This window comes from Meriones unguiculatus, chromosome 3 (assembly GCF_030254825.1).
Source record: "Meriones unguiculatus strain TT.TT164.6M chromosome 3, Bangor_MerUng_6.1, whole genome shotgun sequence".
NCBI classification, from domain to species: Eukaryota; Metazoa; Chordata; class Mammalia; order Rodentia; family Muridae; genus Meriones; species Meriones unguiculatus.
In genome coordinates this window covers 116,233,429-116,259,781 of record NC_083351.1, presented here as the reverse complement: position 1 = coordinate 116,259,781, position 26,353 = coordinate 116,233,429, and the positions used below count along the sequence as shown (strand labels likewise).

General features: G+C 37.2%; 1 protein-coding gene across 1 annotated transcript in view; it reads left to right on the top strand.

Annotated features, from left to right (window-relative positions):
- The first annotated feature begins 19,610 nt into the window (after positions 1–19,610).
- The window catches only part of Cdh9 (cadherin 9), a 230,450-nt gene continuing 223,707 nt past the window's right edge, over positions 19,611–26,353 (top strand). Inside the window, exon 1 of the mRNA XM_060380433.1 lies at positions 19,611–20,003. The gene's annotated coding sequence lies outside the window, so the exon portion shown is untranslated. The remainder of the gene's footprint in view (positions 20,004–26,353) is intronic.

Sequence of the window (26,353 nt, the reverse complement as noted above, 5' to 3'; positions counted from 1 at the left end):
AAATGTAGTTTCCCTGTCTGGGGATATTATGGAAGTCTAGGTGCACAATCTCATGTTCTCCTTTATAGGTCAGGTAATGCCTTCTGTACACTAAGGCCCTTTGGCAGAGTCTAAAGCTTCTCTGTGAGTTATGGAACTCACCAAACAGCTGCAGGCTTAATCAGAAGTTAAGTCCTGTTCTACACTCTGGGTCAGCAGATGACACTGCAGCTTCTAAGAGATGCATGACTTCCAATGCACCCATGACAAAACTTTTTGTTTTTTTTGTTTCTCCATATGAAACTGAGAATCTTTCTTTCAAGGTCTGTAAAGAATTGAGTTGGTATTTTGATGGGAATTGTGTTAAATCTGTAGATTGCTTTTGGCCATTTTCACAAAGGTAATCCTACCAATCCATGAGCACGGGAGATCTTGCCATCTTCTGATATCTTTTTCAATTTCTTTCATCAGAGACTTGAAGTTTTTCTCAAACGGGTCTTTCACTTGCTTGGTTAGTGTCACCCCAAAGTACTTTATGTTATTGGTGGCTATTGTGAAGGGTGTTGTTTCCCTGATTTCTTTCTCAGCCCCTTGGTCTTTGGTATATAGGAGGGCTTCTGATTTTTTTTTTGAGTTATTTTGTATCCTGCCACTTTGCTGAAGGTGTTTTTCAGCTGAAGGAATTCTCTGGTTGAATTTTTGTTGTCGCTCATGTATACTATCATATCATTGTGAATAGTGACACTTTGACCTCTTCCTTTCTGATTTGTATCTCCTTGATCTCCTTTAGTTGTCTTATTGCTCTGGGTAGGTCTTCAATTATTATGTTGAAGAGGTATGGAGAGAGTAGGCAGCCTTGTCTTATCCCTGATTTCAGTGGGTTTGATTTAAGTTTCTCTCCATTGAGTTTAATGTTGGCTATAGGCTTGCTGTATATTGCCTTTACTATGATTAGGTATGTGCCTTGTATCCCTGATCTCTCCAAGACTTTAAACTTGAATGCGTGTTGGACATTGTCAAATGCTCTTTTGGCATCTAAAGAGATGATCATGTGTTTTCTCCCCTTCACTTTGTTCATGTAGTAGATTACATTGATGTATTTCAATATGTTGAACCACCCTTGCATGCCTGGGATGAAGCCTACTTGGTCGTGGTATCTTTGATGTGTTCTTGGATTCAGTATGCAAGTATTTTATTGAGTATTTTTGCATCTATGTTCATAAGAGAAATAGTTCTGATGTTCTATTTTTTTGTTGGGTCTTTGTGTGGTTTGGGTATCAAGGTGACTGTGGCTTCTTAGAATGAGTTTGGTAAGGTTCCTTCTGTTTCAATTTTGTGGAATAGTTTGGAGAGAATTAGAGTTAGCACTTCTTTGAAGGTCTGGTAGAATTCTGCAATGAATCCATCTGGCCCAGGGCTTTTTTTGGAAGGGAGACTGTTGATGACTGCTTCTATTTCTTTGGGGGAATCTTTCTACCTGTTCTTGACTTAATTTTTGTAGATGGAATCATTAAAAAAATGTCCATTTCTTTTAGATTTTTTAATTTTGTGGCATAAAGGCTTTTGTAGTATGACCTAATGATTGTTTGGATTTCATTGGTGTCAGAAGTTTTTTCCCTTTTGATTTCTGATTTTGCTGATTTGGATAGTTCCTCTCTGCCTTTTAGTTAGTTTGGCTAAAGGTTTGTCTCTCTTGTTGATTTTCCCAATGAACCAGCTCTTGGTTTCAAGATTCTTTGAATAGTTTTATTTGTTTCTAATTGATTGATTTTAGCCTTGAGTTTGATTATTTCCAGCTGTCTGCTCCTCTTGGATGTATTTGTTTCTTTTTTTTTTTCCCTAGGGCTTTCATTTTTGCCATTAAGTTGTTTGTATGAGACGTCACAAATTTCTTTTTTTTTTTTTTCAATGCAGTTTATTCAGGAACCTTGAACAATCATCTGACCCTGGGGAAAGCCAGCCCACAGCTTAAATAGCCTCTGGGTAGCCAACCCAGGCGTGCCACGTAGGCAATGCAGATAGGTCCACATGTATGGAAGCAAGCCAGATCCTCAGCCTTAGCCAAATGTGGAATTGTTCGTGACAGAGAGCACTCACCATCGGGAAGGTGGAAGGCGGGAAACCAGCTCCATATTTAACATTGGATTTTTCTTTACCTCCAATTGACTGTCCAAATCTTTGGTAGATTTGTTCATTTCCTCTTTAACTGTCTGAATTTTCATGGCTATTGCTCTGAGAGAATTGTTTGTTTCCTCTTTATGAGCCTCAAATAATTGGGTAAGTATAGATTTAAAGTCATTTTTCAGTGCTTCTGATGAATTGGAGTATCCATCAATTTTGGGGGTCACTGGTGAAGTCATGATGCCCTGATTTATGTTGGATGTGTTCTTTTGCCTACCCTTGGCCATTGGCTTATCTGAAACCTTCCTTGTTTGTTTCTGGATTCTGCAGTTCACCCTGGTATTGTCTCTCTCTGGCCTCTGGGGAGTTCTTCAGGAAGCTGAGAGAGGTCCTGTGGCCTCAGCATGTGCGTTGGTGGACTAGCTGTACCTGTGGGAGGAAAGTACTCCGGTGCAAAAGGGGCAAATGGAGGCACGTGTTTGTGTGTGTGTGTGTGTGTGTGTGTGTGTGTAAGTGTGTTTGGAAGTGTGTCTCGGGGGACAGAGTGATGGATAATGTTGAACCCTTGAGTGTGTGGCTCTGCACTGTATATGTAGCAGGTGCTAGTGATGGTGGCAGAACAATTTCTGGCATTAACTGCCTTAACTCCTCAATTGGACCCACAGAGCAGGGGATTCAATGTCCCAAGTGACCCTCTGTTTCCCACAGTGGGTATGTAGTTGGGAGGGGACCAATGCCTGGCTTCTAGTTTAGAAGGACCCTGGATCTGGAGCTCTGCAGACACTCAAGGGCATACTCAATCTCAAGAAGATCACAATGGTAGGGATCGGGGTATCCGGCTCTCTGCTCTCTGGTCCTGGTTGGTCTTATGCTGGAAGACTGATGTGCTCTGCCAGCTTAGTGCTGCTACTGCTGCAAGGTTAGGAAGTCCCGATGCAGCTAGAGACTGGTTTGCCTGTCCAGATGCTTTCTTGGAAGTCCTGAGGGCTCTCCACTGTGCTCTCCAAAGCTGGGAGGCCCAGCGCCTGGTGTGCTCAGCTTTTATGGCATTTCTGTCTGGCTTTGGTAGGTATATAGGTTATTATCTGTCACTGAGGGATTGGGCGGGCCTTACAGTCAGTGGCTGAGAGACTCTGCGGAGCCAGTATGGCAGCTAGCAGATCTGGGACCCTGGGAGGATGGTGGCGCTTGTCTGGGACTCCAAACCCATTATATTTTTTTAAACCACATTTACAGTACCAAGGATATGGATTCTATTTAATTAAATGACCCTCTAATCCAATCAGAGGGCAGTTGGTTGCATCCAGAACATTAGTGCAAACGATTTCATATCTGTGCATATCTTGCCTGGGCAATGTGCCTTGCAGTCCTTAGGTTTCACAGTAAAGCAAGACCATTGATGGCTTTTCTCCTCATGCAGGCAGTATTTTTCCTTCAGGGATTATGAAAATTAACAGTTCAGCTCCAGCTTGATTTCTCCTTATCATGTAAATAAACCACGGGTGTAAATAAACCATGAGGTGTCTTCAGTAGTTAGATACTATCAAACTGTTCTGGAGAGCAACTAAGAGAAATGACAAGAAGCTGTACTAATCTGGAGACACTTGGGAAGGTAACCTACCCCTGATATTGACAATTTAATAACTTAAATGATTACTTGCTAACTAAAAATCTTAATGTTAACTGAAGAAATAAGTTTTAGTTTTTATATTTGGAATCTTTGGTTAATTTGTGTAGGTTAGTGCAAAATGGAGCTTTATGATAACAAGAAGAACTAATACATATTCTCAATCTACTTTATTATTTAAGATAAATTGTAGATGCTAGGAAATGGTGGAATTTTGGAAACAGACACTGACATTTTTGTAGTGTATTACGGAAATACATAGTAATGAGAAAATTTTGAATGTATTAAGGAAAAATATATGATTTGCCAATTTTTTTGTTTTTATTCTATATTTTAACTCATATTTCAATCTAAGAATGAATATATTTAGCATTCAAAGCTAAAAGGAGGAATGGTTAAAAATAACATATTAATAACTTTTCTGCTCAGAAATGCAACTTAACGGCACACCTGGAAGCACTAGAAAAAATAAGACACATCCAAGAGGAGTAGATAGGTGGAAATAATCAAACTCACTGCTTAAATCAACAAATTAGAATCAAAGAAAACAATTCAAAGAATCAATGACCAAGAGCTGGTTCTTTGAGAAAATGAACAAGATGAAGCAGAGTGCAGGGAATTTTATGAAAAAAGGAGGAGATAGAAAAATATGAAGGGGACAGGAGCTCCACAAAGAGAGCACCAGAACCAAAATCTTTGGGCCCAGGGGCCTTTTCTGAGACTGATAATCCAACCAAGGAACATGCATGGAGATTACCTAGAACCCCTGCACAGATTTAGTCCATGGCAACTCAGTCTCCACGTGGGTTCCCTAGTAATGTGAACAGGAACTGTCTCTGACCTAAACTCAGTGGCTGGCTCTTTGATAACCTCCCCCTGATTGGAGAGCAGCCTTACTAGGCCACAGAGGAAAACAAAACAGACAGTTCTGATGAGACCGGATAGGGTAGGGTCAGTCAAAAGGGGAGGAGTTCCTCCCCTATTAGTGGACTTGGGGATGACAGTCATGGGAGAAGAGGGAGTGTGGGTTGGGTTGGGGGCATATGAGGGAAGGGCTATAGTGGAGATACAAAGTGAATAAACTGTAAATTATTTTTAAAAAACTTAAAAAAAGACATCAGGAGCTAGTGAAATAAAGGGAAACTACATTTGCTAGATAGTTTTAAGAAGGGGGAACTGTAGAGAGCTGCGGAATGCTATGCCTTAAAGATGGAGCTGGTTTCCGCCTTCCACCTTCCCGATGGTGAATGCTCTCTGTCACGAACAACTCCACATTTGGCTAAGGCCGAGGATCTGGCTTGCTTCCATGTATGTGGACCTATCTGCATTGCCCCCGTGGCACGCCTGAGTAGGCTACCCAGAGGCTATTTAAGCTGTGTGCTGGCTTTCCCCGGGGTCTGAGGATTGTTCAATGTTCCTAAATAAACTGCATTGAAAAAAAAAAAAAGAAGGGGGAAACATAGTAATTTAAGAAGAGTTAACTAAATGGAGAAAAAAAAAATATCCCTGCAATATTAGCCGATTGACAAACTTTGGAACTCTTTCTTGATGGGTAATTGATAGGGGAGATCCTGTCTCACTGTGGATGATGCCATGTCTGGCTGTTTGTACTGAGTGTTACAAGAAGATGGCAGGCTCAGTAAGCTATGCAGAGCAAGCCAGTAAACAGCAGTTCTCCATGACTTGTGCATCAGCAGGAGCCTCCATATTCCTGCCATGTTTGAGTTTGTCAGCTGATCCCCCAATGATGTAACATGATGTGGAACGGTAAGATGAAATAAACCCTTCACCCCCCCAAAAAAAATTAAAATAAAAAAAATATATTTAAAGTAGCATAGATTATAGGCCAGCTGTATCAGGTCCACATTTTCTCCTCGAGTATAAGGTCTTAAAGACAATGAGTTTTCAGGGTCAGCCACTTTGGACCCAGAGAAGAGCATGTCTGATTGCATGCAGGTTGATGCCCCAGGTCCCGCCTCTGAGAAAAAGGTATCGGACGGGTCTGATGCTCTTTGGGTGGATGACACCTAAATGAACATCGGTACAAGGTCCCAATTTATTTCTAATATCAGAGATCAGACCTCTACTCTTGCCTGATGCGTCTAAAACTAAAAGGGGGAACTGTAGAGAGCTGCGGAATGCTATGCCTTAAAGATGGAGCTGGTTTCCGCCTTCCACCTTCCCGATGGTGAGTGCTCTCTGTCACGAACAATTCCACATTTGGCTAAGGCTGAGGATCTGGCTTGCTTTCATGTATGTGGACCTATCTGCATTGCCCACGTGGCACGCCTGGGTTGGCTACCCAGAGGCTATTTAAGCTGTGGGCTGGCTTTCCCCAGGGTCAGATGATTGTTCAAGGTTCCTGAATAAACTGCATTGAAAAAAAAAAAGAAAAAAAAGGAAGGAAGGAAGGAAGGAAGGAAGGAAGGAAGGAAGGAAGGAAGGAAGGAAGGAAGGAAGGAAGGAAAAGCAGCATAGATCTCCTTAGGCTACTTCTTGCTGATCAGGGGAGTTGAGTTCCTTGGTCGAAGTCTAATCTCATTTGTCAAGATATATCCAACCAGCAACACAGCAATCCATCAAATAGTGAAAGCAATTAGCAAGCAGCAAAAGCAGCCTCAGGTTCCAGCAGCAACAGGACAGCAGTCTCTCTCAGGCTCTGACATTTTTTTAATACCCTCTCAGGAGTCCCTATAATTCTCAATGTAAACTACCTTCAGCTGTCAAAATCAAGTCTCTGATAGAGCATGAGACAACTCATGGTTAGTTGGCTGCTGTGGACAATCTGAACCATCCCCATATCCCACTCCTGGGATTGAAACAAAAACATATTCCCAACATAACTGGGTTTAAAACAATCAAAAATATATTCTCACTACAATTCTCCCTATTAAAACTAGAGTGGTAATTCAGAAACAAGCATGGATTATTAATTCCCTAAATAATTTCCTTCTTTAAGCCACTGACAGTTTGACTTTGCTTCAAAGGGTCCAGTAACCTACACAGTACAGGACCTGCCTGTTTCCTAGAACTGTTCTGTGCACACACACACACACACACACACACACACACACACACACCTCATACATACCACTCTAGCAACCACTAATCCTATAGTGATTAAAGTCAATTTGATTGGATTAAGAAGCACTTAAGACATTAATGACACCCACCCCTAGGCATATCTGTGAGGACATTTCCAGAGAGGAGAACTTGAACAGGTAAAACTATGCTTTAAGGAAGGTCATGAAAGGTCTGGGAAGTAGAGAAGATTTCAAAGAGTTGAAGACTGTCAAGCCATTTTTGATTTATTCCAGGTGAGCCCTGATGCCAGGTACTCAGGCACACATGGACTGTGCACAGATAGACACAGACACACAAGATATATCTGCACTTCTGCACATGGGCACACAGTCCTGTAGACAAATGCACACAGTCGTGCTAGCAAAGGTTTCAGCAAAGACTTCAGCAAAGGCTCAAGGCCATATTTATATAGAAACCATATAAAAGTGTGATTTTGTCAGGAATAGTTATGTAATGGATTATGTAACTGTTTATTTTGGGGACTTATCCATCCATCCAGGATCAGCCATTTTTATGCTGACTCATATCCCTCTGGATGTCCAATGCCAGCCTTGTTTTAGCTGAGTTATACCTGATAGCCAGGTCATCACTTGTGTTCTTCAAATTTAAACTTTCACTATGGCTTTCTGTTTCAAAAAGAAAGATTCATCCTGAATGTATTTGGAAAACTGATGAAAAGAAAAGTGAGAGCAAGAGCGAGCAAGAGAAACATGGCCACCTGAGCACCAACATTTATCTCTCACTCTTCCCTGTTGACATGTGGCTAGCTGCCATCTGCTCCCAGTGACACAGAACAGTCATATGACCGCTCCTTGATGGACTGGATTTCTTCCAATCTGACTTTGCTGATACCTATGAAGTCATTCCTGACTGTGTCAGAAAGAAAGGAAGAAAAGAAGAATGAAAGAAGGGAGGGAAAAGGAAGAAAGAGAGGGAGAGAGAGAGAGAGAGGAAGGGAGAAAGGAAGGAAAGAAGGACATACTACTCTTCTCTCATTATTTATCCTATCAGAATGACTTTTAAAAGACAATGAGTTTTTTCAGGTCATTTAAATTTTTAATATTTAAAAAATTTATTTTATGAAATTATAATATAATTGCTTTATTCCTCTTTTACTTTCCTTTCTCTAACCATACTATATTCCTCCTTCTGGGTTTACTATTGAGTATCATTCTAATAGACTTAAGTAACTAATTATATTTGATAAAATACAAATGAATAAATCAAAAATTAAATGTATTGGCTCTTCTTATGTGATTCACTTCAGTATTTCCTTTTCATGACATCTTGACACCTCTATTAAAGCATATCTTGGTATTATTACCTAGAAAAAAGTAATTAAGTGTCAATTAAACTAAACAACATGTGATTTCTTGGCATGTAATTTAAACAACAAACAAAGCAATTATTTTCAATTTAATTTTTAAATTAAAAGTCAGTGAAAGCATATAAACATACATTGATATATTAATTTTTATTCAGTCAAAGAAGAAACAATTTTGGTTTTGGCATTATCTTTATATTCTTTCAATTTTCCATCCATATTTATGTAGAAAAAAATTTAAAATTAAAATCTAAATAACTGATTGGGAGGTCCTTCTCCTCTTCCCTCTGACCCTAGCATATCAGATATCATCAGGACTGGCTTGCACTGTCTTCCTCTGTGGCCTGGAAAGGTTGCTCTCCACTCAGGAGGAGTGAACAAAAAGCCAGCCACTGAGTTCATGTCATAGACAGCCCCTGTTTCCATTACTAGGGAACTCACTTGGACACTGAGCTGCCGTGGGCTACATCTGTGCATGGGTTCTAGGTTATCTCCATACAATGTCCTTGGTTGGAGTATCAGTCTCAGAAAAGACCCCTGGGCCCAGATCTTGGTTCTGTTGCTCTCCTTGTGGAGCACCTGTCTCTTCCAGGTCTTTCTATCTCCCCTTTTCTTTCATAAGATTCTTTGCACTCTGCCCAAAGTTTGGCTATGAGTCTCAGCCTCTGCTTTGATACTATGTTGGATAGAGTCATTCACAGGACTTCTGTGGAAGGCTCCTGTCCTGTTCCATGTTTTCTCCCTCTTGCCTTTCTGAGTGAGGATTAATCATCTTACCAAGAGTCCTCCTTGCTTAGCTTCTTTAGGTGTACATATTTTAGTATGTTTATCCTATATAATATATCTAATATCCACTCATAAATAAGTATATACCATGCAGAGGGGCATAGTAGGAGATGAGGGAGGAGACCCTAGATGGGATACAAAGTGAGTAAAATGTAATAAATAAAATTAATTATTAAAAAAAACCTAAAAAATAAAATAAAAACAGCCAAGTAATTATTTTTCATGACATTAAATTATATTATTCCATTTACTTTTAAAAATTATATTTATTTATTTATTTTTTTTTTTATAATTTTTTTTTTACTTTGTATGCCTTCTATAGCCCTGCCCCTCTTCTGTTCTCAGTCCCACACAACCTCCCTTGTCTTTCCTTATGCTCCTCCCCTAGTCCACTGATAAGAGAGGATTTCCTCTTCTTCTACCTAATCCTAGTTTATCAGGTCTCTTCAAGGCTAGCTCTATCACCTTCCTATGTGGCCTGGTAAGGCTGCATTTCTCCAGGGAGAGGTGAACAAAAAGCTAGCCACTGAGCTCTTGTCAGAGACAGGCCATGTACCTCTAACTAGGCAACCCACTTGGAAAATGAGCTATCATGGGCTACATCTGTGAAAGAGTTCTAGGATTTTATGAGAGTCCTCTGAGAAGAGGGTACAAGTTGTCTCCATGCATGGTCCTTGGTTGCAGTATAGGTCTCTACAGAGACCCCTGAGCTCAAGTATTGAAACCTTCCACAGAGGACCTCTGTAAGATTCTACCCACCAGGGTATGGAAGGAGATACTGAGACCCATTTACTTTTGAATGCTATTTTATTCTAAATTTTACATATTTTGAAGAAAATGATTTACCTTATAATATTAATATGGCTTTAAGACCTAAATCCCAAAATTATTTCTAAAGAAAAATGCCTATATATCTTTTTTTCCTCTTGTGAATATCACATAGTATTTGTTTCACATGACATAGCTCTACAAATATTGATATTTTGTTTTGATATGTGTATTTTAAAATAAGTACACTAAGTATGGAGCAAAACTCTTCATATATTTAAACTTCCTATATCATCTTGTATTCAAGTCATATAAGTGACAATGTTTTGTTTGACTTAATTATGAAATTACATTGATTGGGTACAATTCTATCTTTTTACATTTTAAAAATTTAATTATTTTTTTATAAATTACAGTTGTTTTTCATTTTGTATCCCAGCTGTAGCCCCCTCTTTTATCCCCTCCAGAGCCCATCCTCCCTCATCTCCTACCATGCCCCTCCCCAAGTCTACTGATAGGAGAGGTCTTCCTTCCCTTCTCTCTGACCCTTGTCTATCTGTTCTCACCAATCTGGCTGCATTGTCTTCTTTTGGGGCCTGGTAAGATTGCTCCCATTCTCTTTTTACCAACTAACAAGCGGTGATTTGGGTAGCATGATTATCCTTTTTGCTAATTAGAAGAATGGAGAACCATTGTGGCTTAAGAAATATTTAACACAAAATCTATCACATTTCTGTCAGTGCCTAAAACAGTACAAAATTAATAAGTAGGAACAGTTTAATTGGTATAATCAATTATACAAGTAAACTGAGTACTAAATTTCTTACCACTAAATTTTAATATTACTTGCTGAATACACATTTGTTAGCATTTCATAAATAATCAGGATTTCTTGCCTTTAAGGTTTAAGTTTCTAAAACTTTTAAACATAGTCACTTATGCTATGTTGTATATATATTTTTGTTTAGACTAATAGGATTTTATATAGCTCTCCTGTGTCATATGGTGTTACTTTCTTTCATACTCTAATGTAATAGAAATAATAGCAATAATAATATAGGTAGGCAGAAAGATTGGCAAATACAAAGGATTTTAATCTGTTAGACATTAGGAACATCACATATTAGACTTTTATAAAAAAATAGAGCAAGTATATAACTTTCACTTATACTATGTGTCCAGAGCATGAAAAATATGAAAAATGACATTCAATATTTAGTGTATTTTTAAACTCTACTCTATAAATTATGAATACTGTTTTTATTTTAGCTACATATGTTAAAAGTTTTTCAAAGTAGGGCTCTTGTTGGTCATCACTTTTATTTGCTTGTTTATATTCACATTTTTAGTGAAAAACAACACTTTGGCTTGAGGATCTTCTAGTAATCTTGTCTCCAAACTGCTCAAGTGGAAAGCAGCTCTTAGTGTCAGCAGCCTGGGAATACAAAGCTAACATGGTGGCATATAAACAAAGCTGGTTGTCACTTACCACATAGCAATATTTTCCAAGGGTCTCTGAAGGGTTCCTGTAGAGAAATAATATAATATATTATGCATAATCATCATTATTATATAATTATATATAATATTTATAAAAATATAAATCACCATCTTTTAAAGAAAAATACAGCATGTCATTCTGAATGTTTGAAAATTGGATTTACTCTATAGTTCAGTAAAAATTACAAACAGAAGATCATCAAGTTGGTATGGTTTACAATCTTGAATTTGTTTTAACAACATCCATACTCTGCCAGTTTTCACCAAATTTGAAAAATGTTTTAGCATGTTTCATGGTTCTCTTTATATTTATTATTGATCATATTTCTATTTATATATTTATTTATATATATATATATATAAATATATATATATATTTATATTGATTATCTTTATCTTTATATTTATTATTATTATTATAGATTCTTCCACCATACAATATTCCTTACCACAGTTCCTCTACCTCCACTCCTATGGCTCCCCTACCTCCACACCTCTCACCCAGATCTACTTGCCTCCCTTTATCTCCTACCCCCATGCCCACCCCTGCTTAATCACTCATCACAAGAGTAGGACTCCTCTAGACAACAACCAAACATAACAAAACATAATACAATAAGAAAAGATAAAAGCCTGTACATAAAAGCAGGGCATAGCAACCCATTAAGAAGAAAAAAGTTCCAAGAGAAGGCAAGAGTGTCAGATACCCACCTGTTCCCACAGTTAGAAGTCTTACAAAAACACAGAACTCACAGCTACAAGATTTAGCAGAAGGAGGAGGCCCAAGGATTGCTGCTTCCACCTCTGTGAGCCCATATGTGCTCTGCTTAATGGACCATGTTCTCCTGGTGTCCTGCACACCCTCTGAGTCCTATAATCTTCCCATTGCATCTTCCACTGGATTCCCCAAGATCCTAGGGTAGGGATCTATCTGATTTGTATGATATATAGCTGGGTCTTGAGGTAGATTATTCTTAATTTTATGAAGAACTGACATTTTGATTTCCATAGTGCTCTTACAGTTTTCATTCCCACCAGAAGGGAGGAGTGTTTGTCTTGCTCTAAGTCATCACCAGCATGAGCTATCACTTGTGATTTTGACACTAGCCATTCTGAGATTTCTAAGATGAAATCTTAAAGTTGTTTTCATTTCTTTTCCCTGATGGCTAAGGATGGTGAATATTTCTCTAAGTGTTTCACAACCAATTGAGAATCCTTTATTGAGAATTCTTTGTTTAGATAGATATTTAACCAGTTTTAATTGAATAATTTGTTTTTTAAATGTTAGGTTCATGAATTGTGTATATATTCTGGATATTAGTCCTCTATCAGCTGTGGTATAGGTTAAACTATTTTCCTATTCTGTAAGCTGTAATTTTTCCTGATTGTGTCCTTTGCCTTACAAAATCTTTTCAGTTTAATGAGGTCACACTTATTAATTGTTGATATTGAGACCTGAGCTGTAGATGTTCTGTTCAGGAAGCCATCTCTTAGGCTAATGCTTTAAAAGCTTTTCCCAATTTTCTCTTTCATCAGGTTAGGTGTAGGTGGTTTTATGTTGAGGTCTTTGATCCACATGAAATTGAGATTTGTATAGTGTGATAAATATAGATCTATTTTCATTTTCTAGATGAATACCTCTAGTTATTATGTTGAGCCTTTCTATAGGGTTTGGATATCAGGATAACTGAAGATTCATTAAATGAATCTGGTAATATTTCTCCTGTTTCTATCTTGTGAAATAACACTATGATTATTGGGATTAGCTCTTCTTTCAAAGCCTGATTAAATTCTGAGCTGAAACTGTATGGCCATGGGTTTCTTTTTGGTTGGGAGAATTTTAATTACTGCTTCTATTTCCTTAGTGGAGACAAGTCTATTTAAGTTGTTTATCTTACCTTGATTTAATTTTTGTAAATGGTATGTTTTGAGAAAATCGTTTGTTGCTATTAGATTTTCCAATTGGATGGAGTAGAGTTTTTAAAAGTATGTCCTTATAATTCTCAGGCTTTCTTCAGTTTCTGTTATGTCCTTTTTTTGAATTTGATTTTTTAATGTGGATATTCTTTCCCAACTTTTAGTTAGTTTAAATAAGGGTTGGTCTATCTTGTTGATTTCTCCAAAGAACTATTTGTTTTATTGATTATGTGTGTGTTATTCTCTGTTTCTGTTTTATTGATTTCAGCCATTAGTTTAATTATTTATTTTTTGGCTTTGCTTGCTTCTTTTTGTGCTATAACTTTCAGGTGTGCTACTAATTTGGTAGTATGATATCTCTCCAATTTCTTAGACACTTAGTGCTATGAGCTTTTTTCTCCCACCACTTTCATTATGACCCAATAAGTTCGGGTAGGTCATAGGATGTTTTAACTGAATTCCATCATCACTTCATTACATTCTTGACCCATTTTTCATTCAGTAGAGAGCTGTTCCGTTACCATGAGTTTATAAACTTTGTTGTTTCTGTTTTTGTTGATATCTTGTCTTATTCTATGGTTGTCTGGTAGGATGCAGGGATTTCTTTCAATTGTCTTTTATCTGCAGTGTTTTGTTTTGTATCTGAGTATTTGCTTAATTTTGGACAAAAAGTTCCATGAAGTACAAAAAAAAAAAAGAAAAAGAAAAAGAAAACCTCATTATGTGTTTGGATGAAATATTGTTTAAGTATCTGTTAGGTCCATTTGGTTTATAAGGTTGTTCATCTGGAGGATTCCTGTTTAGATTTTGTCCAAACAAGCTTTGCATTTTTGAGAGTGGAATTTGGAAAGACTCCCACTTTAAGTATTTAAATTTCTGTGTTTTAAGTTGTAATAATGTTTCTTTTACAAAAGTGGGGCCCCTATCTTAAGGACATAGATATTTAGAATTGAAATGATGTTTGGGTGGATTTTTCCTTTGATGGGTAAGCAGTATCCTTCCTCATATCTTTTTATAACTTTTGGTTTCAAGTGTATTTTCTTAGATAGTAAAATGACTAAATCATTTTGCTTCTTAGATCTATTTGCTTGGAATATCTTCCTCCAAATTTTTACCCTGATGTAATGTTTGTCTTTGAAGTTGAGGTATGTTTCTTGGATGTAGCATAAGGTATAAGATGGATCCTGGCTTTTTTTATCCATTCTGTTAGTCTTTGTCTTTTTATTGGGAAACTGAGAGTTTTAATATTGAGAGACACCAACAGCAATAGACTGTTGATTCTTTTTATTTTGATGTTGTTGTTTTTTGTGGTGGGGATAAGAATAGTATGTGTGAGTGTGTATGTGTGTGTTTCCATTCTTTTGGTTTTGCTTGTCAAAGATTATTTATTTCCTGTATTTTCGTGGTAGTAGTTAATTTTATACATTGGAGTTTTTCTTCTAGCACTTTTTGTAGGGCTGGGTTTATAGAAAGATATTGTTTGTGTGTGTGTGTGTGTGTGTGTGTGTGTTTTAATTAAATTTTTATGTTTTAAATATTAGTTACAGTTTATTAATTTTGTATCCCAGCTGTAGCCTGCTCTCTCATTCCCTCCCAGTCCCACCATCCTTCCCTCATCTCCTACCTGCTCTTTTCCAAGTCCACTGATAGGGGAGGTCCTCCTCCCTTTCCATCTGACCCTAGCTTATCAGGTCTCTTCAGGACTGGCTACAAAGTCCTCTGTGGCCTAGCAAGGCTGCACCTCCCACATGAAATTTGCAAGCAAATGGTGGGATATAGAAAAGATCATCCTGAGTGAGGTATCCCAGAAGGAGAAAGACACACATGGTATATACTCACTTATAAGTGGGTATTAGACTTATACAATAGGATAAACATACTCATATCTGTGCACTTGAAGAAGATAAGCAAGAAAGAGGACCCAGGGTTAGATGATCAATCCTCACTTAGAAAGACAAATGGGATGGACATTGGATGTAGGAGAAAGCAAGTAACAGGACAGAAGCCTACCACAGAGGGCCTCTGAAAGAAAGATGTTTAACATTGACTTTATCATGGAATATCTTATTTTCTACATCTATGGCTATTAAAATTTTTGCTGGATATAGTATTCTGGGATTATAATTTTATATTCATCTATAGTCTGTAGCACATGTGTTATGGCTTTTCTGGCTTTTAAAACCTCTGTGACATAGCAGCTCTACTTCTAATAGTTCTGCATTTATGTTAGTTGAAAATATAATTATGCAATTTTTAATATTCTTTTTTTGTTCTGCATGTTTAGTGTTTGGGTTATTATGTAGAAAGAGGTCTTTATACTTTAATCTACCTAATATTGTGTATGCGGCTTATACCTTTACAGGTATCATCTGATTTAGAGTAGAAAAAAATAATCTTCTCTGATTTTTTTTAAAGTATTTTCTGAGGCTGCCCTGGGACATGTCCAGCTGTCCTGAGCTGCATGTTATCCTTTGACTTCCATTGTCATTTTACTGCTCTGCCCACATTTACTGATACTCCAGGGATAACCAGAATTCTACACCTGGAGCACCTCTCCCAAGGCTGCCCACTAGATGCCTGCTACACTAGTAACTTTCAGGTTAACTCCATCTTTCCATTACCTACCAGAAATATCTACCAGATATATCTACCAGAAATATCCAGGGACAACCAGATGGCAAAAGGACAGCATAGGAACACAATCAAGAACCAGGGCAATATGGAACCTTTAGAGCACATCTTTACTACAACACGCCATGGATATACTAACACAATTGAAGCACAAGAAAAATGAACTTAAATTCAATCTTATAAAGATGAGAGAGGACTTTAAAGAAGAACTGAATAAATATTTTAAATAAATAAATAAGAACAGTTAAGCAGGTGAAGGACATGAATGAAACTGTTCAGGACCTGAAAATGAAAGTAGAAGCAATGGAGACAACACATACAGAGGGAATCGTGGAGATAGAAAACTAAGGAAAGAGAACAGGAACAACCAATGTGAACATCACCAACTGATTGCAAGCGATGGAAGGGAGAATCTCAGGCAAAGAAATTATGATAAATAATTGATACAAACATCAAAAAAGTTAAATCTAAAAAAGACCTGACACAAATCATCCATGAAATCTGGAACACTATGAAAAGACCTAACCTAAGAATAATAGGAGTAGAAGAATGTGAAGAGTCTCAGCTCTGAAAGCATAAAATATTTTTAGCAGAATCATAGAATAAACTTTTCCCAACATAAAGAAAGAAATGCATATAAATGTACATGAAACTTATACAATCACTTAGATTTGACCAGAAAAAGAAATCCTCCTGTCACAAAATAATCAAAACATTAAATCTACATAACAAAAATAGAATATTAAAAGCTGTAAAGGAAAAAGTCTAAATGACATACAAAGGCAGAGCTATCAAAATTATGTCTGATTTCTCAACAGAGAGTTTAAAAGCTTGAAAGGCCTGAACATATTTCTTACAGCCCCTTGGAGACCACAGATGCCAACCTAGAATAGTATACCCTCAAAATTCTCAATCACCATGGAGGGAGACAATAATATATTCTAAGACAAACCTTTTTAAAAAAAATCTATGTACAAAGTCATCCCTACAGAATGTAATATAATGAAAACTCATGCCCAAGAAAACACAGGAAATAAATAATTCCAAGCCATCAAAAAAAAAAAAAAAAAAGAAAGAAAGAAAGTACACACAAACACACCTAACACTGCCAATATCAAATTAACATTAATTAACAAACATTCATCATTAATATCTCCAACTATCAATGGGCTTAATTTCCCAATAAAAAGACACAAATTAATAGGAAGAGAAAACAGGAGCTATCATTTTGCTTCTTACAAGAAACACACTTTAGCAACTAAGATATACATTAACTCAAAAGGGCTAGGAAAAAAAAAAAGATATTGAAGCAAATACTGAAGAAACAAGCTGAAGTAGCCATTCAACTCTACTACAGAGAAATAATAATAAAAATTGCATGGTATTTGACATAAAAATGACAAGCAGATTAATGGATTCTAAATGAAAACTGAGAAATAAACCTACACACCTATGGACACCAGATTTCTGACAAAAAAGCCAAAACCAAACAATAGGAAAATAATATTTTTTAATTTTAATTTTATATTAATCAGAGGTTATTTACTTTGTATCCCAGCTATACCCCCTCTCTCCTTCCCTCCCAATCCTACCCTTCCTCCTTCATCTCCTCCCATGCCCCTTTCCAAGTCCACTGATCAGAAGGTCTTCCTCCCCTTCCATCTGATTCAAAGGTTGCTGTTGCTAACTAGATGTCTGCATGTAGAACGATGCAAATATATCCATATTCATCACCCTCACAAAACACATGTAGTTCTCTGCCTGACTCAATAGGATCTCAGAAAAGCATGCAAAAACAGAGATGTAGCAGATGACCTTGGATGTTGGCTTAACCCCAGTAAGCTGAAAAGCAAAACAAGTCAGCTCTCAGGTGAGCCCTTCTTTCCCCAGAGTCCAAGACTGGGTGGTTGGTAAGAAAAACCTATCCTTCTCTATATCTCCAGGCATATACCTTTGGTCATCCCTCACTGCCTCTACCTCCATTCACCATTTGAAGATGTGTCTTGTTTATCTTGTAGGTGGGGAGCAGAGGAAGCTTTCTGTGGCAGTGGTCTTTATGGATGGATCTAAGGCTGTCATTCTGGATGAGCTCACAGCCAGTATGGACCCTTACTCTCTCAGGGGAGTATGGGAGCTCCTGCAGAAACACCAGCAAGGTACTTGCAGTCACAAACTTGGGTAGAGAAGGGCTCCTGCGATTTGTGGCTGTTTTTGTTAGGGTAACAGAATTGTTTCTCAAGAAAAACATGGAGCCTCCTTACTGAAAGGTCAGTGCCTATCCTGTAGGAGGGAGGAGGGAAGAGGGAGGCCAGCTTTTCAAGATTCTTAAAGCATATGCATCATCATTTAAGGGCTTACCAGAAGAGTAGAAAGGGCATAAGCATACACATATGTATTGTAGTTATGCTGTGCTGCAGACTGAATCTCATGAGCCAAGAGGTTGTGTCCCTGTTCATTTTGGCCCTGACTAATGGGAATGTCTGTAAACCTCTTCACACTCAGTGGAGTAGGTTGCCAAATGAATACTGTCCTCCTCTTTGTGACAATGCAAGAGCTATCACCATTATTTTCTTTTAAACCACCAGATTATACATGGGGTGAAACGAGTGTACAGTAAATATTTAATGTTTTACAGTTTTAAAGCTAAGGTCAATGAGATTTAAGGCAATAAGCAGCAATGGCAGGGCATTTTTGTAGTCAAGAGGATCTTTTTACCTCTTGGCAAGTCTCTTTTCATTGATAGAATAAAGGCCTCAGAGGACTTTTCTCCATCATTCAGGGTACTTCCAGAGGGAATATATAGCAGGCTGCAACAGAACTATAGTGGTGAGAACAGGTCTCCTGGGCCTTTCACACTGGAGCTACGATGCACTACAACAGGCCTACAATTCAAAGGGAACTTTGCCACATCTTAGCAGCATGGGGTACTGGTACACTTAAGTCAACAAGCCCTGGTTGCTTAATCCCCACCACAACCCAGTCCTAAGATGGCTGCTTGCCCTTTTCAGACACAACACAATAGTGATACTGTTTCTGTAAGAATTAAGGGGCAGTTCCACAACTTTCTTCACTAGGGTCAGATAGTAACCCATTCTCAGCTGTTGTTGTTTTCAGAAACTGGGAGGAGTCCACACAACACATGGGAAATGATGGCAATTCTGTCCCCTGGGATGTCTGCATCATCCGTGTGGAGTGTAGACAAAATAGTGGTGTGATCTGCTATGCAGAAAGAAAAGGAGATGGGAAGGTGGGACCTGTCAGTTCTCACTGATCATAGTAGTATGGACAACAGAGATGTCACATATGATAAAGACTTGCAGGAGGCCTTTTACCTCTATAGATGAAACCTCAGGGTGGCAAAACTTGGAGACAAATGTTACATTTGTTGTTTTCTTAATATGCTATCTAGGCATCTGGGTTTGGGATGATTTTAGGTCTAAGTGCTGATTTCTTAGTTTGTTTTTATTGGATGGGTGTTTTGTTCCTTGCTTTCTGTTTTCTTTCTGGATTTTCAGAATGTCATAGCTATGTATTATCTGTTTTACTGGCCTCATGGCTTCTGTATTTATAGCACAGCAAATGCCTGCTCATGTTGGAGCCTGGGATACAATGGCTAGTCAGAGAGGCAAGTTAGGAGGGGATGGTCCCTGGAATTCACAGGAGACATTGGCAGATGGAGAGGAAGGCAGCAGCTGGTGAGCTGTTGCAGATCTAGGAAAGAAACTGAGAAAATTGGTCTAGGGGAACAGAGAGAGCAGATTTCTGGCAGGTATGGTCTATGCGTAAGCAGGGAGCATATGCTTGAGTTGGGGATGTGTAAAGGGAGTGAGGTAGGGAGGTTATGGTCTGTGGGTCTACAGAAGGTGTGTGCATGGGAAATGGAGTGAGTGTGCACTTGGTGATCTGCTGTCTTTAGGGTTGAGCCAGAGGAATTAGGTCAGGAAGGACAGAGAGAGTGAAGAAGGCCGACAGTCAGGCTACCTGATCTTCTGGTGTCTGCCTGAGTTGGAGGCTGGGGCACAGCAATGAGTGGAGGGTAGGAAGGTTGGGGTGTATGGTTTGTGGAATCCACAGGAGCTACAGACAGGTAGAAGGGAGGCTTCAGATGCTATTCTGATACAGTGCTAGAGAGAAACCTGAGGAATTAGGTCTGAGGGACAGAGAGAAAGAATAAGATTGGCCGGCCTACATACTACCTGGTCTTCTGAGAGGCATGTCATATTTCATGGTTCTTAAGCAGACTTCAAGTAAAGAGAGATTTCACAGGTAAACCATTATTTTTTATTATATTTTATATTAATATATTTTATGGAATCTTGTTTTTGACATAGTTTTATAAATGTACCTGTTATACTTTTATTCCAAAGTAGTACAAATCTAAAACTAATCTAGGGAAAAACATAATGGATTTTATTTTATTGGGATTGTTATAATTTAAAGCATTAATGTATCCATTTCATAGCTGTGTAATTATTTGAGATCTTTATTTGCTAATACATTATTTACATAGTAAAAAAGTAATAAAATTATTGTGGTCTAGATTTTGGAAGATTTGAATAATAAACTTTTCAAGCACAAAACCAAAAATGTAATCACTGAAGCATTGACAATCTTCTGAATTATGTAGAAAGTATTAATTCTTTGTTTATGAACACAGATTGTTGAGGTATGCATAATGCTTTCTTTGATCTAAAGTTTTTTCATCCATCATTATACACAATTTTTAAAATGAGCTATTTCATTTTGTTTCTATATACTTAAAATTGGAATATTGATAGCAGAAGAGTATCATAGATCATTTAGAAAGTTCTCATGGAAATATTTTCTTTGCTTATGAATACTCATGTCAAAAAGGTATTCTTAATTTTGATACTGACTTAGGTTTTTTTTAAAATAAATAATAGTTCAAGATTTCCATAAAAAGAAGTAAATTTCCCTGGTGCTAAGATGCATATAAGGCCAAATCAAAATTAATGTCAACCATGGATTTTTAGCATTTAACTACTATTAAACACCAGATGGCTAGTTGCTCTGCAAATGAAAATCATTAAAAAATATGTAGCAACAGTGCATCACATATCCATTGCAAAGAGGATGAGTGAACAAACAGCTTCCTTTCAAAGAGATGTCATTTGATATTGTATTTTTGTTTATGTGTGTTCTATATATAATTTTATTTAGTTCTCTTTTTTAATTTGAGAAAATATTTGGGTTTATCTCTAATCATTTTATGATAGGTATGATATTTAAAACTCACTTTAATTCATGCATATAAATATTTTGATTGATCATCTTACCGCAGGTCCTCTTTCTTGTTTATCTTCTTTAGGTGTACAGATTTTAGTATGTTTATCGTACATATAGGTCTAGTACCAACTTATAAGTAAGTATAGCAGCCTTGCTAGGCCACAGAGGAGGACATTGCAGCCAGTCCTGAAGAAATCTGATAAGCTAGGGTCAGATGAAAGAGGAGGAGGACCTCCCTTATCAGTGAACTTGGAGAGGGGCAGGGAGGAGATGGGGGAGGGAGGAGATGAGGTAGGAAGGGTGGGATTAGGAAAGAATAATGAGGGAGGGAGCTACAGCTGGGATACAAAGTTAATAAACTGTAACTAATATTAAAAATAAAAATTTAATTAAAAATAATTTGATAATCATTTGGACAATTAAAGATATTTGCTTTCTCTATGGTAGTTCTTGTTATTTGGCATTCTTTCCATTCTTTACTTTTTAATTTTAAGATTTTTTTTATTAATAAATTACTATCTGAAAATTTTTTTTTTCAATGCAGTTTATTCAGGAACATTGAACAGTCCTCGGACCCCGGACTATCTGAAAATTTTAAAAAGATTTGAATTCTAGAGTGAAATTGAATGATCTCTTTTTAATGGCCTTGAGAATTCTGTGGACTATGTGGTTTTCATAAATATTAAATTTTAAGTTGCTTTAGTTTATAATATTAAAATTAAAATTGAATTATAAATGTGTTAGAGAATGTACATTCTAGTTAAGCTGGATGCATAAGAACAACTTCCTGAGAGGTACATTGGCCGTAGACTTCTGTTTGCTGAAGCCCTGTCATAAACTATAATTTATCTATTTATAAATGTATCTGTTTATAAAACCCCAAAAAGTTTTATTGGAAGGCAACAGAAGTTATTCAGTTACTATTTTTCTGCAGATAATAAGAATGGTAAAAAAAAAAAAAGAATGGCAATAATACAGACAGAGAAATGAAAAATATGGAGATATATTAATATATTTGTTATAGGAATCCATTTTAATAATTTCAGGTGTAAATAGTGTTGCAAGCTGCCATATAAAAAGAAGAATTAATAGGTAATGGTATAATTCTGTCCAATTCTAAATACCAAAAATTGGAGCGCCATGGTATTAGGGAAAGAGTCCAAAAGGGAGACAGGTTTACTAAGTAGATGGCTGGAAATGGATGTTTCAACTTCAGAACAGAAAACAAATTAATCATCACCTTTTCATTCATGCATTTCTACCTTTAAGATTGTATCTGCCATGTTGGATAGACATAACCTAATTCCACCAATTGAAATTATAACATTTTTCAAAATCACCCTCATAGAATCATCAAGAAAGTATGTGTAATAGCTATCAAGTCTCTCATTAGAATGTGAAGTGGAAAGAAAAAATTAGTCATCACACAGCCATGTCTTCTTAGTCAACCATAGTTTAAATGAAAAACCTGAAATTCTGATACATGTTATACATGTAATTCTTCTAAAGAAAAAAAGAATGTGCTAAAGAAATGCACATAAAGATATTTTTACAGAAAATATTTGTGGGTGTTTCAATGTATAAAACTTGTACTTTTCCTTCAACTGTTTTTTTTTTGTATTTTCCTGTACTTCTTTAAGGGATTTGTTTCCTCTTTAAATGCCTCAATCATTTTCTAAACATAAGTCTAGAGTCATTTTCTTGTGTTTAAGTTGTGTTAGGGTAACTACAGCTGCTTGAAGTGTGATCACTGGGTTTTTTGCTGATTGTGTTCTGATTGTTGATGTGATACTGGCCTTTAGTCATCTGTTTGTCTCTGGGGTTGGCTGGTTGTTCCTGGTTCCCTTTTGAATTTCTCAAGGGTACAGGGATAGCCCTCGACAGGATGCTTGATGTTCCTGGCATTGCCCTCCTCAGGATAGTGGGTATGGTTAAAGACTGGCTCCTGGATGTTAGGGAATAGCCCACAATTCTCCATAGGTGACTGTGTTCCAGTTGGACCCACCAGCACTGTCTAGCATGGAAGTGTCTAGTCTATAAGCCCTATAGGACAGGCAGGTCTCCTTAGAATCCCAGGAACCTCCACTAGTCAGGGAAATTTCTAGAGTCAGCAGCCCTGCAACTCGCTCACTCTGTGGTTTCTGAGCTCAAGCTGCCCAGACACTAGGCTGCCATTTTAGAATGAGATCCTGTACATATCCTGAGGTCTGGCCAGTCTCCTTAGAGGAGATGGGTAGAGCCTTGAACTGGAGGTTGGGGTGAGGCTGAAATCCTGCACTCCTGAAACCTGGGAGCTTCCCACAGGAAGATGGGAAGAGAATGATGAGTAGAGGCAGAACCCAGCAACCCAAAACCCCTTGGCTGTTCTCTCAATTGGAAAACACAAATGCTTTTGTTTTGGAGTCCACAGCACAGCCCTCTCACTTGGTGCAATCACCATTGTCCTGCCGCTCAGAAACCATGCATGTTCAACGCGGGTGTCTTGATTCCTTCCCTAGAATTTGTACTTTTAATATACTTATTAGGCTCATACACTACTGAAAAGAATTCAGACAATAAAAAGATAATAATTCATATATGCTATTTAACAAGAAATGTATGATTATCTTTTCCTATATAATTATCTCATTTAGGATTTCTTTTGTGATAGTAAAACAACATGACAAAAAAACAATATGTGGAAAGGATTTATTTCATCTTACACTTATAAGTATCAGTCCATCACTGAGGAAAATGGGAACAGGAATTCAAGTCAGGAACCAGGAGAGAACTGAAGCAGAAGGCATAGAAAATGTTGCTTACTGGCTCACTCTTTTCTCATTATGCTTGTTTTAACATCCAGGACCATAAGTTCAGAGTGGGTGGCCTTCTGATATCAATCATTAATATAAAAGACAATCCATGAGCTTCTTCACAGGTCAATTTGGTGCTAACAGATTTTCTATTGAGACTAGATTCTCTACTGAGGTTTCTCTTTTCAAAACGATACTAGTATATGAAAACTTGACAAAACAAACCAACACAATAATATACGTAGTGATCTATGAATATTTATTAAAAGCCAAAAGAAATATAGAGATAAAAAAACAAAAAATAGATATTATTCCCACTAAGTTACTTCAATCTCTTTGTACTTCAATATTGCTAACTCTTTGTAAGTACTGGCATTATAAAATAATATGCATGTAGTAATTGCAAGTTTATCATTTCTCACTCACAAAAAGTGCAATACTTTTGACTTAAAAATCACCTTACCAAAAAAAAAAAAAAAAAAAAAAACCTCAGGCTATTTCTTTATTTTTTTTCTTTTAAAAATTTTTATTGAAATTAAATTCTTCTTTTTTTTTTTTTTTTTCAATGCAGTTTATTCAGGAACATTGAACAATCCTCGGACCCCGGGGAAAGCCAGCCCACAGCTTAAATAGCCTCTGGGTAGCCAACCCAGGCGTGCCACGGGGGCAATGCAGATAGGTCCACATACATGGAAGCAAGCCAGATCCTCGGCCTTAGCCAAATGTGTAGTTGTTCGTGACAGAGAGCACTCACCATCGGGAAGGTGGAAGGCGGAAACCAACTCCATCTTTAAGGAATAGCATTCCGCAGCTCTCTACAGTTCCCCCTTTTTGTTTTAGACGCATCAGGCAAGAGTAGAGGTCTGATCTCTGATATTAGAAATAAATTGGGACTTTGTACAGATGTTCATTTAGGTGTCATCCACCCAAAGAGCATCAGACCCGTCCAATACCTTTTTCTCAGAGGCGGGACCTGGGGCATCAACCCGCATGCAATCAGACATGCTCTTCTCTGGGTCCAAAGCGGCTGACCCTGAGTGCAGGGCTTAGCCTCACATCCTGAGCGTATCATTTTAGCTTTTTATGGTATCCAACCATGCTTGGGGAGAATGTCCTGCTTCAATGGCTGTAAAGGCCTGAATGATCATGGCTGCATCACACTGTTGTGAGACTCTAATCTTGCATATATACCACAGGCAAACCAAGGAGACCAACACCAGAAGGCCTGCTAACACTCCCATGCCCACCCATTCCTTCAGATGATTCATGGCTGCAGCAATCCATGTTGATAATCCTGTGGCAGGCTATTTCATATTTAATTTATCATTTCAAATTTTTGCATCAGGTTTAGAGGTACATTTATTTCCATTAATTACAACCTACTTAAATAGTCAATTTAATTATTAATATTCATACTACTGTCTATTCTTATTACAATATTTCTCATTCTAATCAGAATATTCAAATCTTTGGTAATACTCAGTGTTAACATCTCTTTAACAAGTCACTTGGGAAATAAAGTTCCTTAGTGCACTGAGAATGCATTCTGAAATTGGGGTTTTCATGCTCCTTTGATCCAGTAAGAGTGTCAATCTAGGTAATCAAAAGTGGTAAATTATTAAAAAAAAAATAATTCTTTCTTCTCCTGAAAAGCCATATGTACAGAATATTATTGCTTTGTTAAATTCATACTCAAGCAAAATACCCATTTATAAATAAAAATCTATTATTTATAAAATTGTTACCAATAATTTCCTCTTTCATTAGAATCTGGGAACATCTTTCAGTTTCATTTTCTCACAAAATTATCTCAAAATTACTATAAACGCTTATATTAGTGCATAATCGTGATCCATGAATGAATGTAAGAGTTGTCCAAAAAATTAGTACATTAATTTTCTCATATATTGTAAACTTTATGACAGTATCATTTTAAATCACGAGAAAGCAATGCAAATGACAGATGATCAAAAGAAGAATTGGCACTAGCTATTAATGCCTAAGCAAATAATTTAGTGGTTTTCATTAACATCAAGTGGGATCAAGCATTTAAAATAAATCTTTTAACCATTATGACCCAATTAGTCTTATCTAATAATATGTTATATTTTCACAATTACTCTCCAAACTTACAGACATTGAATGTTAAATGTTGCATTTATAGTTTATGTTGCCAGTGAACATCAGATGGTGATTTTAAAAAGAAAGTATCTAAATTAGTAATTATCTAACTTATAACGTTAGATAACTCTATACTTGTTACTCTTTACACAACCATGGTGTTCTCAATGCCATCTTCAAACCCTAACTTTCTGTGTGAAATCTAATTTTATATACCTTGACCAAGTTGGAGAACATTTCTGCTTTAGTTTATTACTCTTGCCTCAGAGTACATGGTTTAAAGTTTTTCAAGTTTTTCATCTCTGCTAGTTTGTATTAGAAATGTCCTTCCGAGGCTTCAGGATTTGGACCACTTGGTTCTCAGTTGGTGTTGTTTGGAGAGGTTATGCAGGAGTACAACCTTGATGGAGGAAGGATAAAAAAGGCAAAGTGTTTGCAGAGGTTAAGCTTCATTCC